This window comes from Saccostrea echinata, unplaced genomic scaffold (genome assembly GCF_033153115.1).
Source record: "Saccostrea echinata isolate AGI-Se365-2 ecotype Australia unplaced genomic scaffold, CSIRO_AGI_Sech_v1 ptg000008l, whole genome shotgun sequence".
Lineage (NCBI taxonomy): Eukaryota > Metazoa > Mollusca > Bivalvia > Ostreida > Ostreidae > Saccostrea > Saccostrea echinata.
Genome location: NW_026889757.1, coordinates 8,998,384 through 9,013,799, shown reverse-complemented (window position 1 = coordinate 9,013,799; position 15,416 = coordinate 8,998,384).

The window sequence follows — 15,416 nt, the reverse complement described above, 5'->3', positions numbered from 1 at the left end:
CAGGTACCAGATTTCAAAGTTACCTACCTCTAACAGGTACCAGATTTCAAAGCTACCTACCTCTAACAGGTACCAGATTACAGGACCACCTACCTCTAACAGGTACCAGATTTCTAAGCTACCTACCTCTAACAGGTACTAGATTTCAAAGCTACCTACCTCTAATAGGTACGAGATTTCAAAGCTATCTACCTCTAACAGGTACCAGATTTCAAAGCTTCCTACCTTTAACAGGTACCAGATTACAGGACAACCTACCTCTAACAGGTACCAGATTGCAAAACTATCTTGTTCTATTACTACGGCTACTAATCTTTATTATGCACCAGATAATGAATCTACCTACCTCTAACATCAGATTACCAAGCTTTTTACTTCACTAAGTAAATACTAAGAGGTACCACATTATAAAGCTACTCACCTCTAACAGGCAACGGGTTATAAAACTACCTATCAGCATGACGTACCAGATTATGAAGTTTCCTACCTGTAAGAGGTACCAGATTACGAATCTAAATACTTCTAGCAAATACCACATTCAGAAACTGCCTACCTCTTACAGGTACCAAAATATGAAACTTCCTTACTTACTGTAAGGGGAACAGTATTATAAAATTTCCTATCTGCATGATGTACCAGATTATGAAGCTACCTACCTGTCAGAAGTTCCAAAATATGAAGTAACTTACTTCTGACAGGCACCATATTATGAAGCTACATGTACCTACCTGTAACAGGCACTAAATTATGAAGCTACCTACCTGTTAGAGGTACCGGATTATGAAGTTACCTACCTCTAACAGGTACCAGATTATAAATCTACCTACCTGTAAGGAGTACCAGATGATGAATCCACCTTCCTGTAACATATATCAGATTGTGAAGGTGCCAACCTCTAGCAAGTTTCAGATTTTGAAGCTATCCAACCTGAATTAGGTACCGTGTTTTTAATTATAAATAGTCGCCTGCGTGGCGCAGTGGTAAGAGCGTCTGCCCTAGAGTCGCGGAGTAAGGAGTTGACCCTTACGTCGCGGGTTCGAATCCCACTGTGGGACGTAGAGACCGGTTCTTCAGATCATGATACCATATAAACCGAGGTCCCCTGTCGCAGTAGGTGCTGGCACGAAAGAAAGAGATCCCTCACTGCTCAATGGCCCTGAGTGCCGAGAATAGGTCAAAACTTGTAGCTCTCCACCGGAAGGTGGTGGCGTCTCCATATGAGGTACAAATTCTCGAAAGGGACGTTAAACAACAAAACAAACACATTAAAAATAACGTATCTTTATTAGGTATAAGATTATTAAACTACTACCTCGAACAGGTAAAAGATTTTGAAACTTTCTGCTTTTGATTAATAGCTTCATCTCTTTTCTCAAGTTATATATTATGCAAACAATTACACATACATAAAACAAATAATGAGCCTTAGTCTTGCTACAATACATGAAAAATTAAATGTCATGGTTGTAAAGTTCATATGGTCGTTTTGTACATATCGTCAGTGACAATATGCACGTATCCTCATTGCACATAGTGTCGTCAATCGACAGATATTGTTGTCGGCTGAAAAAATGATACATGTATATATATATATATATGTATATTATATATATGTATTTTTTGAAGACATAATGAGCTTTCCCTTCTCGTACATGTTGTCGCGTCACAGCTAGGGTTGCTTAATGTTTTTGTAGTTGTCGTGTAAATCACACAAGCATATCTGTCAAATCCTATTTTATGCAGCGCGATTGTCAGGGTACATATTGTCGTCCTGTTCATATTGTCGCCGGCGACACAAACTACTTGTACTAATGTGACGAGTGCAAATAACATGATATTATAAAAACTCATCAAAAAAGACCATGCAGGAATCTCTCTCTCTCTCTCTCTCTCTCTCTCTCTCTCTCTCTCTCTGAAACTTCAATCCAATACCCGCTTTCTGTCAAAAAAGAACTTTCATCACTTTCGTCTCACTGATAAATAAAAATTGTCGACCCCAAACATCAATAACTTCAGTATATGTATAAGAATAAAGCAAAAAATAATTTCCGGATAAACATTACTATTGAACAAAAACTTTATTTCAATTTCCAAGTATATATTACAAGAAAAAAAAGAATAGGCTGGTTTATCAGATATCAAATATCTCAAGAATTACAGTATCTTGACATATCATAGTGATGTACATAGTGTACACCAATCCTGGACCTAATTTTTTCTGAACAAAACATTTTCTCCCTGCTGTATTGCAAGTTATGAAAATTGTTTACTTATTTAACTGGCGTACACTTTGTCTGTCCTTCTGTCTGTATGTCTGTGTGTGTTTGTGTGTGTTTATCTATCTCTCTCTCTCTCACACTCTCTCTCTCTTCAAAACCTTAGTAAATATTCTTCAACACAATATATCGGCCACAAAATGTGCAAATGAACACAGCTAGTACATATTGTCGCCGACGACAATATGTGCCGATGCGCGACTGTACATTTTGTCGTCTATTATGCAGGATGAAAAAAAGGCTCGGTACATATTGTCGCCTCAGTGTGTACCGATTGTCGACAATATGTCCAGTGAGGGTAGGTACATGTTGTCACCGACGACATTATGTACAGAATGACAATATGACATTGTGACGTCACTAGGCACGTAGCAACAGGAAGGGGCAGAGGGGGCCTTGCCCCCACTTTTTTCCGAGCATAACGTTTTACTATTGAAATGTTCATATAAAGGCCGGTGCCTCCCCCCCCCCCACTTTTTGTTGTAGTAAAGTCAATTAAGAGTAATGTAGTAGTGTATGAATAAAATTTGGTACTGAAAGAACCTTACCCCTCCCCCCTCCGCAATAGGATTTTCGAGTTTTGTGAATTTCCCTTTTTTTTGTCAAGCTTTTTCATGTTGGTTGAATTTTTTTCTTTGGCTTCCCCCCCCCCCCCCACACACACTTTTAAAAACGATGCTACGTCCCTGACCGTCACAGCCCTGTCTAGCACTATATAACGCTTGACCCAGTGGCCAAGAATTTCACAAATCTTCACAAAACACCGTTACTCAATACAACTTTGCACTTTGTTTGACCCTAGATGAACAGGAGCAGAGAAAGAAATTTACTATAGGTTCACTATACATGTATAATCAATAGAGCCACTAAATAATCAACAGAGCCACCAAATAATCAAAAGAGCGCAAACCTTAATACCGGAAACTGTGATCCAGAGGCCATATATTTAACAATTTTGGAAGAGGTACCCTTGCTTATCATAACTATGCACTTAGTTTGTATTATAAATACCAAGGAGTAGAGAATATTCTCACAGATGACTTGGAGAATTTTAATGAAAGAGGGTGTTGCAGAAACTCGTGATTATTCCCTAAATCGAGAAAGACATTTAAGGAAGCTCTAAACACAAAAGAAAAAGTTTTTTTTGACTTTGAGAAATATTATTTATATAAAGATTTATATACTGAGTTTATCTAGTTTATTTTCAACATAGGGTACCTGTCATATTTCTCCAGAAAAAATGTTCAAAGACAATAAATGACAAATGAACAGAAATTACTGTTGTCTACTTACACTGGGAAAATACATGCAAATAATGTTTCTAATTACTTTATCTTGGTCTAATATAATGTTAAGAATACAATAATCTACCTCGTGTCATTTACTGAAGATTTCCACGTATTGCTTTGCTCATCAAAGAGCAGATCACTCTAACTACATAAAACACTACCATAGATTTAGAACTCTTCAGTGAGCAGTATTTAGAGCCTTCTTAAATACCCACGAGCATGAAGAGTTATCTCTAAATATAGACATGGCCACGTAGATGACTATTTATACGGCGGATATGTACAGCTTGTTATAACAAAACATTTCACATTTTTACGTTTATTTCATGCATAGTTTTTCCTAGACTGGCGACCTGTAAGTAAACTTTTTTTCACATCTGTGGTCACTGTCGCCATATTGCACGAGAAAAGTTAGAACGATAAAAAACACAAGTAGTGCTAATTGTAACGGGAACCGTTACAGATGTTCCCCAAACGGCTTCCCAATCCCTTATGATGCCCCATTCCTTTCATTCGAAAACTACTCCGATATAGCCATATGAGTATTAGCCAATCAAATTTCAGCGCATGTGCTTGCACATTTTTCTACATTTTTCACATTAATTTTCTTATAGTGTCTCACAATACATACATTTGTGTTAAATTTTAAAGAATCTCATTGAAAAATAAGAGAGATGTAACCCTTTAAGTATTAGCCAATCAGAATTCAGCAAACACGCATGCATGGCCTTAAAAATTGCATTCAATTTTGATAGTATCATAATGTAGGAGCTCTATGTGCCTATCCATGTCGTAAATATCATCCTGTTTTGTTGAAAACTAAGGGAGTTATAGACATTTAAAGTTTCAAGCAATCAGATTGCAGCACACCTGCAGCTGCATGCGCGTGTTTTCAAGAAATTTCCTATATAACGTGTTGTAGCACCTTATAATATATACTTATATTCTAAATTTCTAAGTATTTTGTCAAAAAACAAGGAAATTATTGAGATTTTTGTATCAGCCAATCAGAGAAGAGCGCGTGCGCGTGAGTTCACGCTAATTTGACCATGCGATCTTGTCTAGACTACTAATATATCTTTATATTTTGAGTTTCAAAGCAATTCATCAAGAAATATAAAAGATACGGCTTCATCAAGTATATCAGTCATTTCACTCATTGCACGCGCGCGTACGTGCATGCATGTGCGCGCAAAATGACCTTCGTTCCGAACACCTACACAACATGCCTATTAACCCTAAAAAGGTTTCATGTCAATCGGATGAGTGGTTCTATGAGAACACTCCCGGACAAAAAAGTACCGGAGAAGAAAGTAGAAAAAAAGAATAATAATAATAATAACTAGAAACTCATTGCGAGCAATGAGAGGTCTTCCGTCCAATTCTGAAAATAAAAACGAAAATTCAAGCTGAAAAAAGTTATAAAAGAAATTAAGACACTCTGGAGATTCAACCCTGATCGTCAGCGTGAAAATCCAACGTGCTAACCATTAACCATTCACTTTTTTGCATCACTTCCTGTCACGACCGGAAGTAACGGCGACACACAATTTTCAAACGATGCAAATAAACTGATGACGGACTATCAGTCCTGAAAGTTTCAGACTTCAGTCGTTTATTGTTGCCGAGCAATTGTGAAAACAAATTCCAATTTTGAGGACAGGAAAACACGCGACCGGAAGTGAATTTTGTAAAAAAAAAAAAAAAAAAATTCTGACGTGTCTCTAGACATTTGCAGTATCTACAACATGTATTAAAACATTTCAATACTTTTTCTATAAGCGATATTTATGAGAAAGTTAAATATCGAAATAACGTATTTTATCTCCTAAAACCGGAAATTGACATTTTTGTTTCCAGTGGCGTCTAACATATTTCAAAACAGCAAAAGAGATGCAATAAGGTTATGCAAGTTTTAATTTAAAAAAGAAAAGTTAAAATTTTTGATTTCTTTGATCACTTCCTGTGACGACCGGAAGTGACGGCTGACAATTTAACCCAAATGGCTTTGCCTACTCTTCAAGCTCTATTACTCCTATAGGTTGGGTGTGTTAATCTCTTACCGTTTCTAAGATCTCGCTCAGATATTTTCTCATTTTGAAGACAGAAAAACACGCGACCGGAAGGGAATTTTCCAAAGATATTTGACTTTACTCTAGACATTTGCAGTCTGAATAACATATCTAAAAATCATTTCAAGTACTTTATCTATAAAAGATATTTAAGGGAAAGTAAAATACCCAAATTATGTAGTTTTTCTCTTATAACCGGAAGTTGTCGTTTTTGTTTCCGGTGGAACCAACATATTTCGAAACTGCGAAAGACTTGCAATAATGTGATGCAAGATTTGATTTAAAAAAGTAAAGTTGAAATTTTCTATTTCTTTGATCACTTCCGGTGACGACCGGAAGTACTGACGACTCATAAAAAAATCGTTTCACAAATCTACAACTCATGCTCTTTTATCTTTGACAAGTCTCCAGTTCCTCTCTTTAGCCACTCTTGAGAAAATTTGCGGACAACATTTCATTTTTAAAACAGGAAATTGCCCATAACTTGGAACCAGAAGGGAATTTTCCAAAATTCTTTCAGGTGTAATAATGGCTTTATAAAGCGCATTATCCCTGAAAGTTTGACAAAAAACGACTGAATAGTTCTCGAGATATTGCGTGCAAAATATTTGTCTAAAAAATATTAATAATAATTATAATATTTATTATCAATTTTCAAACAAATTATATATTATGCATTCTGAAAAGAGTATCTATTAACCCTACTAATAGCATTGAAATATATTGAAAAACAAAAAAGTTGAAAAAATCGACTTTTTAAATTCGCTTCCGGTAGCGACCGGAAGTAGTGACGACGCAAGAAAAGGCAATTCTGGTAATCTAGAAAACATGTTCTATAATCTCTAATAAGTCTCCAGTTCATACCTTTAGTCGTTCACTAGATATGCCGCGGACAAAATTCTGTTTAAAATCAGGAATTTGCCCATAATTTGGAACCGGAAGCGAATTTTCCAAATTTTCCTTGTGATGAACAAAGTTCATATGATGACTCATTTTTTGTGAAAGTTTCATTGAAAACTACTGAATAGTTTTCGAGAAATCGCGTGCACAAAATTTTGGTCAAAAAAAAAGAATAATAACTAGAAACTCATTGCGAGCAATAAGAGGTCTTCCGTTAGATTCTGAAAATAAAAACGAAAATTCAAGCTGAAAAAGTGATAAAAGAAATTCAGACACTCTAGAGAATTAACCCTGGTCGTCAGCGTGAAAATCCAACGTACTAACCATTAACCAGTCACTTTTTTGCACCACTTCCTGTCACGACCGGAAGAAACAGCGATACAAGATTTTCTCAGGATTCAAATAAACTGATGACTGACTATCAGTCCTGAAAGTTTTAGACTTCAGTTGTTTACTGTTGCCGAGCAATATTGTGAGAACAAATTCTAATTTTGAGGACAGGTAAACACGCGACCGGAAGTGAATTTAAAAAAGTCTCTGACTTTTCTCTAGATATCTGCAGTATTAACAACGTACATCAAATCATTTCAAGTACTTTATCGATAAGCAATACTTATGAGAAAGTTAAATATAAAAATAACGTTGTTTATCTCATAAAACCGGAAGTTGACTTTTTTGTTTCCGGTGGAATCTAACATATTTCAAAACAGCGAAAGAGATGAAATAATGTGATGAAAGTTTTGCTTTAAAAAAAAAAAGATAAAATTTTGATTTCTTTGATCACTTCCTGTGACAAGCGGAAGTGACGCGTTTAACCCAAATGGTTTCGCTTACTCCTCAAGGTTTATCACTCATAAAAGTTTGGTGTTTTAATCTTTCAACTATTTTTGAGATCTCGCTCAGACAACTCATTTTGAGGACAGGAAAACACGCGACCGGAAGTGAATTTTTGAAAAATTTTAAGATTACACTAGACATTTGCGTCTGAATAACATATTTAAAATTCATTTCAAATACTTTATGTAGAAAAAAAATATTGATGGGAAAGAAAAATACTCAAATTATGTAGTTCTTGTCTTATAACCGGAAGTTGTCGTTTTTGTTTCCGGTGGGAGCAACATCTTTCGAATCTGCGAAAAAGATGCAATAAAGTGATGTAATTTTTAATTAAAAAAAAGAAAAGTTGAAATTTTCGATTTCTTTGATCACTTCCTTTGAAGACCGGAAGTGACGGCTGACGCTCTGAACCCAAATGTTTTTGCCTATATCTTAAGGTCTGTTGCTCATATAAGTTTGGTGTCTTAATCTCTCACCGTTTCCGAGATCTTGCTCAGGCAACTTCTCATTTTGAGGACAGGAAAACACGCGACCGGAAGTGAATTTTACAAAGATATTTGACATTAATCTAGATATTTGCAGTCTAAATAACATATTTAAAATTCATTTCAAATACTTTATCTAGAAAAAAAAATATTGATGGGAAAGTAAAATACTCAAATTATGTAGTTCTTCTCTTAAAACCGGAAGTTGTCGTTTTTGTTTCCGGTGGGAGCAACATCTTTCGAATCTGCGAAAAAGATGCAATAAAGTGAGGCAATTTTTAATTAAAAAAAAGAAAAGTTGAAATTTTCGATTTCTTTGATCACTTCCTTTGAAGACCGGAAGTGACGGCTGACGCTCTGAACCCAAATGTTTTTGCCTATATCTTAAGGTCTGTTGCTCATATAAGTTTGGTGTCTTAATCTCTTACCGTTTCCGAGATCTTGCTCAGGCAACTTCTCATTTTGAGGACAGGAAAACACGCGACCGGAAGTGAATTTTACAAAGATATTTGACATTAATCTAGATATTTGCAGTCTAAATAACATATTTAAAATTCATTTCAAATACTTTATCTACAAAGGATATTAATGGGAAAGAAAAATACTCAAATTATGTAGTTTTTCTCTTATAACCGGAAGTTGACGTTTTTGTTTCCGGTGGGACCAACATATTTCGAAACTACAAAAGAGGTGCAATAATGTGATGTAAGTATTGATTTAAAAAAAGAACGTTGAAATTTTACGATTTCTTTGATCACTTCCGTAAACGACCGGAAGTGCCGACGAAAAACGAAAATGCGATTCTGCAAATTTAGAAGTCACGTTCTATGCTCTCCAATAAGTCTCCAATTCATATCTTTAGCCATTCTTGATAAAAAGGGGCGACAAAATTTCATTTTAAAATCAGGAAATTGCCCGTAACTTGGAACCAAAATGGAATTTTCGAAATTTTTCTTGTGATGAAACAAGTTCATACAATGACTAATTTTTCCTGAAAGTTTCACGGAGAACAAATGAATAGTTTTCGAGAAAACGCCTGCACAAAATTTGGTCCAAAAAAAAAATAAGAAGAAGAAGAAGAAGAAACAGTAGAATCACTATAAGGTCTTCCGTGAAGACGGAAGACCTTAATAATAATAAGATACAGAGTAAAAACAATATGTTCCCAAACTTCGTTTGGGGAACATAATTAATGGCAAGTGCACCTCGCACATCATTTTGAAAGATGCACTGTAGATAGCGTGCGTTAATATTTTTCAATATTTAAAAATGTGTCCAATAATTACGCTATTGATGCAATATCCAAGAAATTCCATAGAGTCATTTCAATTTAGTTGTTTCAAGTCAAATCTGAGCCACTAATTAACAGAATAATAGCGAAACGAAATAAGTATGAAAAAATTAAATTATTCAGGAACTAAATTGTAATACCAAAAATCATCCAATTAAATTGCTTTGTTATGTTTAATTATTATTAAAATCAATTAAAATTGTGTTTTACTAGAGACTTTAACGTTAAAATAACAGCAACAAGTAAAGGAACTGGATTATAACTGTGAAAACCACATTTTCGCTTGGTGTACTAGATTCAAATGATTTCCTTATCTGTCACTGATATATATTTTAATTACACTCTATAATCTTGATCAATCTTTTCAAAAAAATGAAATTTTTCCTGTGATCTCAATTTTCTGTATTATGGCTCTTGGCATTGTAACATGTAAGTAAAACTCTGGAACTTGTTACAGGAAGAGTAATTCACAATTTAATAAATCTCAGGTAGGTGATTCATAACCTGGTACCTGTATGTGATGAATAACTTCAGGTAGCTTCATAATAAAGTGCTGCATAGAAGTATGTACATTATAATCTGGTACCTGTTAAAGGTAGGTAGCTTTGAAATCTGGTACCTGTTAGAGGTACGTAACTTAGAAATCTGGTACCTGTTAAAAGTAGGTAGCTTTATAATCTGGTACCTGTTAGAGGTAGGTATCTTTGAAATCTGGTACCTGTTAGAGGTAGGTAACTTAGAAATCTGGTACCTGTTAGAGGTAGGTAGTCTTGTAATCTGGTACCTGTTAGAGGTAGGTAGTCCTGTAATCTGGTACCTGTTAGAGGTAGGTAGTCCTGTAATCTGGTACCTGTTAGAGGTAGGTAGTTTTAAAATCTGGTACCTGTTAGAGGTAGGAAGCTTTGAAATTTGGTACTTGTTAGAGGTAGGTTGTCCTGTAATTTGGTACCTGTTAGAGGTAGGTAGCTTTGAAATTGGGTACCTGTTAGAGGTAGATTGTCCTGTAATTTGGTACCTGTTAGAGGAAGGTAGTTTTGAAATCCGGTACCTGTTAGAGGTAGGTTGTCCTGTAATCTGGTAACTGTTTAGGTAAGTAGCTTGAAATCTGGTACCTGTTAGAGGCAGGTAGCTTTGAAATCTGGTACATGTTAGAGGTAGGAAGCTTAGAAATCTGGTACCTGTAAGAGGTAGGTAGCTTTAAAATCTGGTACCTGTTAGAGGTAGGTAACTTATAAATTTGGTACCTGTTGGAGGTAGGTTGTCCTGTAATCTGGTACCTGTTAGAGGTAGGTAGCTTTTAAATCTGATACCTGTTAGAGGTAGGTAACTTAGAAATCTGGTACCTGTTGGAGGTAGGTTGTCCTGTAATTTGGTACCTGTTAGAGGAAGGTAGCTTTAAAATCTGGTACCTTTTAGAGGCAGGTAGCTTTAAAATCTGGTACCTGTTAGAGGTAGGTAGCTTTGAAATCTGGTACATGGTAGAGGTAGGTAGCTTTGAAATCTGGTACCTGTTAGAGGTAGGTAGCTTTGAAATCCGGTACCTGTTAGAGGTAAGTTGTCCTGTAATTTGGTACCTGTAAGAGGTAGGTAGCATCATTATCTGGTACCTGTTAGAGGCAGGTAGCTTTGAAATCTGGTACTTGTTAGAGGTAGGTAGCTTTGAAATATGGTACCTGTTAAAGGTAGGTAGCTTTGAAATCTGGTACCTGTTAGAGGTAGGTAGCTTTGAAATCTGGTACCTGTTGGAGGTAGGTAGCTTTGAAATCTTGTACCTGTTGGAGGTTGGTTGTCCTGTAATCTGGTACCAATTAGAGGTAGGTAACTTTGAAATCTGGTACCTGTTAGAGGTAGGTAACTTTGAAATTTGTTTCCTGTTAGAGGAAGGTAGCTTTAAAATCTGGTACCTGTTGGAGTTAGGTTGTCTTGTAATCTGGTACCTGTTATAGGTAGGTAGCTTTGAAATATGGTACCTGTTAGAGGTAGGTAACTTAGAAATCTGATACCTGTTAGAGGTAGGTAGCTTTAAAATCTGGTACCTGTAAGATGTAGTAGTCTTGTAATCTGGTACCTATTAGAGGTAGGTAGCTTAGAAATCTGGTACCTGTAGGAGGTAGGTAGCTTTAAAATCTGGTGCCTTTTAGAGGTAGGTAGCTTTGAAATCTGGTACCTGTTAGAGGTAGGTAACTTAGAAATCTGGTACCTGTTGGAGGTAGGTTGTCATGTAATTTGGTACCTGTTAGAGGTAGATAGCTTTAAAATCTGGTACCTGTTAGAGGTAGGTAGCTTTGAAATCTGGTACCTGTTAGAGGTAGGTAACTTAGAAATCTGGTACCTGTTGGAGGTAGGTTGTCATGTAATTTGGTACCTGTTAGAGGTAGATAGCTTTAAAATCTGGTACCTGTTAGAGGCAGGTAGCTTTGAAATCTGGTACTTGTTAGAGGTAGGTAGCTTTGAAATATGGTACCTGTTAAAGGTAGGTAGCTTTGAAATCTGGTACCTGTTAGAGGTAGGTAGCTTTGAAATCCGGTACCTGTTAGAGGTAGGTAGCTTTGAAATCAGGTAACTGCTAGAGGTAGGTAGCATCATTATCTGGTACCTGTTAGAGGTAGGTTGCTTTGAACTCTGGTACCTGTTAGAGGTAGGTAGCTTTGAAATCAGGTAACTGCTAGAGGTAGGCTGTCCTGTAATCAGGTACCTGTTAGAGGTAGGTAGCATCATTATCGGGTACCTGTTAGAGGTAGGTAGCATCATTATCTGGTACCTGTTAGAGGTAGAGTGCTTTATTTTTGTATCATCTGGCGTAAATGTCTTCTCTTTTTTGTGTTTGTTTTTTGCGTATTTAGAATAAAATTACCCTCAAAATAATCCAGTTCTCGATACTTTTTTTCTGTTTAATCTTAATGTTTTGTTTTAATTTCAATAGAATGCATGAGGGGTTGATTGCTCAGCTATGTCCTAATTTCTTATAACAATCCTCTCATGTTTGGCCACATTTTTCAGAGTGCCAAATTTAGATAAACTTTAATAATAGTTGAAGCATGAGCTAAATCTGTATCTTCACAAGCACTCTTAACCACCAATATATCGAATGATAGGAAATAAACCGATATTTTTGTCGAAATGTCTCTAGTTTTTTTTATATGCATTTGATACTGTTTAATGGTGCAAAGCATTAAAAAAAAGAAATGAAATGAAGAATTATTCACTGAAAAATATTGAGCAGTTAGAATGAAAAGTTTTTTGCTTGCAGCAGCAAAAATCCATAAATTCTAAAATAGGAATATTATACAGAGAATTATACCGTTAAACTATGAGCATTCTTTTTTTTTTTTTTTTTTTTTTTTTTTTTTTTTTTGTAATGATGTTGATATCAAGACGCATCCCGTTCATAAAATTGCATATCTTGCATCAGGCGGGTTTTTTTCTCTCTTTCTCTCTCTGTGTAGGGAGGTGTGTGTGTGTGGGGGGGGGGGTAGATATTTATTGGTCTGGGAATCGCGGCTCTCCATTGATCCAGGGTTGTGCTCTCTAGGCAATATTAATTAAAAAGTTTGGGGGCAAAACCAAAGAGAAATTCCTTTAGAAGCCAAAATATATGAATTAAATACATTGTAAATATTTAAATAGATACAACAATTAAATATTTAAGTAAATAAACTTCGTCATGAATATAATTGGGGGGGAGGGGGGGGGGGGGGAGTCACAGCTCTGTTAAACACCTTTGTTTCCATTTTATTATCATTAATGTTAAAATTATTGTGACGATTTTATAATCATTAATGTTAAAATTACTGTGACGACCCACCCCTTCCCCCTTACCACCCCCAAGTTCGCAAGATCTTAAGATCAGCAATTAGAAAACATAAATTTTTCTCTCTCTCTCTTAATTATTACGTTTTACATATTAAATACACATTAGTCCTTCTAGAGAACGATTGATGTGGAACTTTTTAAGGGTACAAATTCATGGTTATCACCCTTGTAATGCGAGATAACTCGTACGCTCTTATGGAGAGATAACTCCTGCCAGCCATCCCTGCAAGCGGTACCAGATAGCCTCAACTTTTAATCTACTATCTGTATGCAATATCCATTAAATTAAGGTGAGTTTATTTTGTGTGAATTTTTAGTTGTTGTTACCGCGCGAACGAAGTTAGCAGCGAGAACAAGAAGAGATGCATTGTGGGTCCAGAATTTCTATTGCGTGAATGAATGTGCAGTAGTCCGAATTTTCTCTTCGCCCAGGCGTTGTCGTTTGCGCCGCTCGCTGTGCTCGCTATTAATATTTATCGCAATTGAAATGAACAAAAATGAGCAGAACATTAATTATTTGATAAAATAAATTTATCAATCGTAAACTATAGATTACGGGGCTTAAACTTAGAGTTTTATTATTATAAATATTCAACATCTCTAAGCTATAGTTTATGGCTTAATCTATGCTGCACAGGTGGAAAAATATTTTGCTCATTGTTTGTGACTATGGTATGCTAAACAACCTGTCATTAGGTCAAATGTTGACTGAGGTCTTTCATACAAATTGTTAGGTCATTATTTTAACGGATTTTCTCACTACCCGATCATGACAAGGGACACACGGCGGGTGTGACTGGTCGCAGGGTATTCTCACTCCTCCATGGCACCTGATCCCACCTCTGTTTTCAGAGTCCGTGTTGGTTCTGCTCATAATTTGTATTATTTAAATGTACTTTTGAGAATGGTCACTGTTCGTTGTTTTCACATTTCACCTATTTGAATGATTCTAATGCTCGTTCTAGGAATCATAACAAATGACACTAGTATTAATTGTAACGGGGACCGTTACAGATGTTCCCCAAACGCTCCCCAACTTCGTTTCGGTGTCTTATTCCCTGTAAGCTTCATTAAATAAGGCAATTAAGTATATTGGGTTTTTTACGCATTACACGCGCGCGCACGGACATGCATGTACAAAATGACCATGTCAGCTTGTCTACACTTTTAATACATCTTTATATTCAAATTTCATCAAAAGATAAAAAAAATCGGCTAAATTAAGTATATCTGTCATTTTACGCATTGCAAGCGCGCGCACGTGCATGCATGTCCATGATGACCATGTCATCTTGTCAACACTATTAACATATCTACATATTTTGAGTATTAAAGCATTTCATCAAAAAGTATAAAAGTTACAGCTATATCAAGTATATTGGTCATTTTAGCATTGCATGCGCGCGAATGTGCATGCATGTGCATGTTGACAATGTCGTCTTGTCTACATTTATAATATGTCTATATATTCTGAGTATCAAAGCATTACATCAAAAAATGTCAAAGTTATGGTTATATCAAGTATATTGGTAATTTTACTCATTGCACGCGTACGCACGTGCATGCATCTATGCGCTGACCATGTCATCTTGTCTACATTATTAATATATCCTTATATTCTGAGTATTAAAGTATTCTATCAAAAGATATGAAAGTTTTGGCTATATGAAGTATATTGGTCATTCTACTCATTGCACGCGCACGCACGTGCTTGCAAGTGCATGCATGTGTGCGCCAATCATGTCATCTTGTGTACACTTCTAATATATATTTATATTCTGAGTTTCAAAGCAAATCATCAAAAAATGTACGAGTTAAGTCTATATCATTTGTATTGCTCATTTCAATCATTGCGCATGCGCACACGTGCATGCATGTGCATTCTGACCATGTCATCTTGTGTACACTTTTAATATATCTTGATATCCTGAGTATCAAAGCATTTCATCAAAAGACCTGAAAGATATAGCTATATCAAGTATATCTGTCATTTTACTCATTGCACACGCGCGCACGTGCACGCACGTACATGCATGTGTGCGCTGATCAAGTCTTCTTGTGTAAACTTCTAATATATATTTATATTCTGAGTTTCAATTCAATTCATCAAAAAATGTACAAGTTAAGTCTATATCAATTGTATTGGTTATTTCAATCAATGCGCATGCGCGCACGTGCATGCATGTGCATTCTGACCATGTCATCTTGTCTACACTATTAATATATCCTTATATTCTGAGTATCAAAGCATTTCATGAAAAAATATAAAAGTTACAGCTACATCAAGTATATTGGTCATTTTACGCATTGCACGCGCACGCACGTGCACGCGCGTGAGCGCAAAATGACCTTCGTTAAGCAAATCTACATAACATTCCTATTAACTCTAAAAAGGTTTCACCTCAATCGGATGCGTAGTTTCGGAGATCACTCACGGACAAAAAAGTACCCAG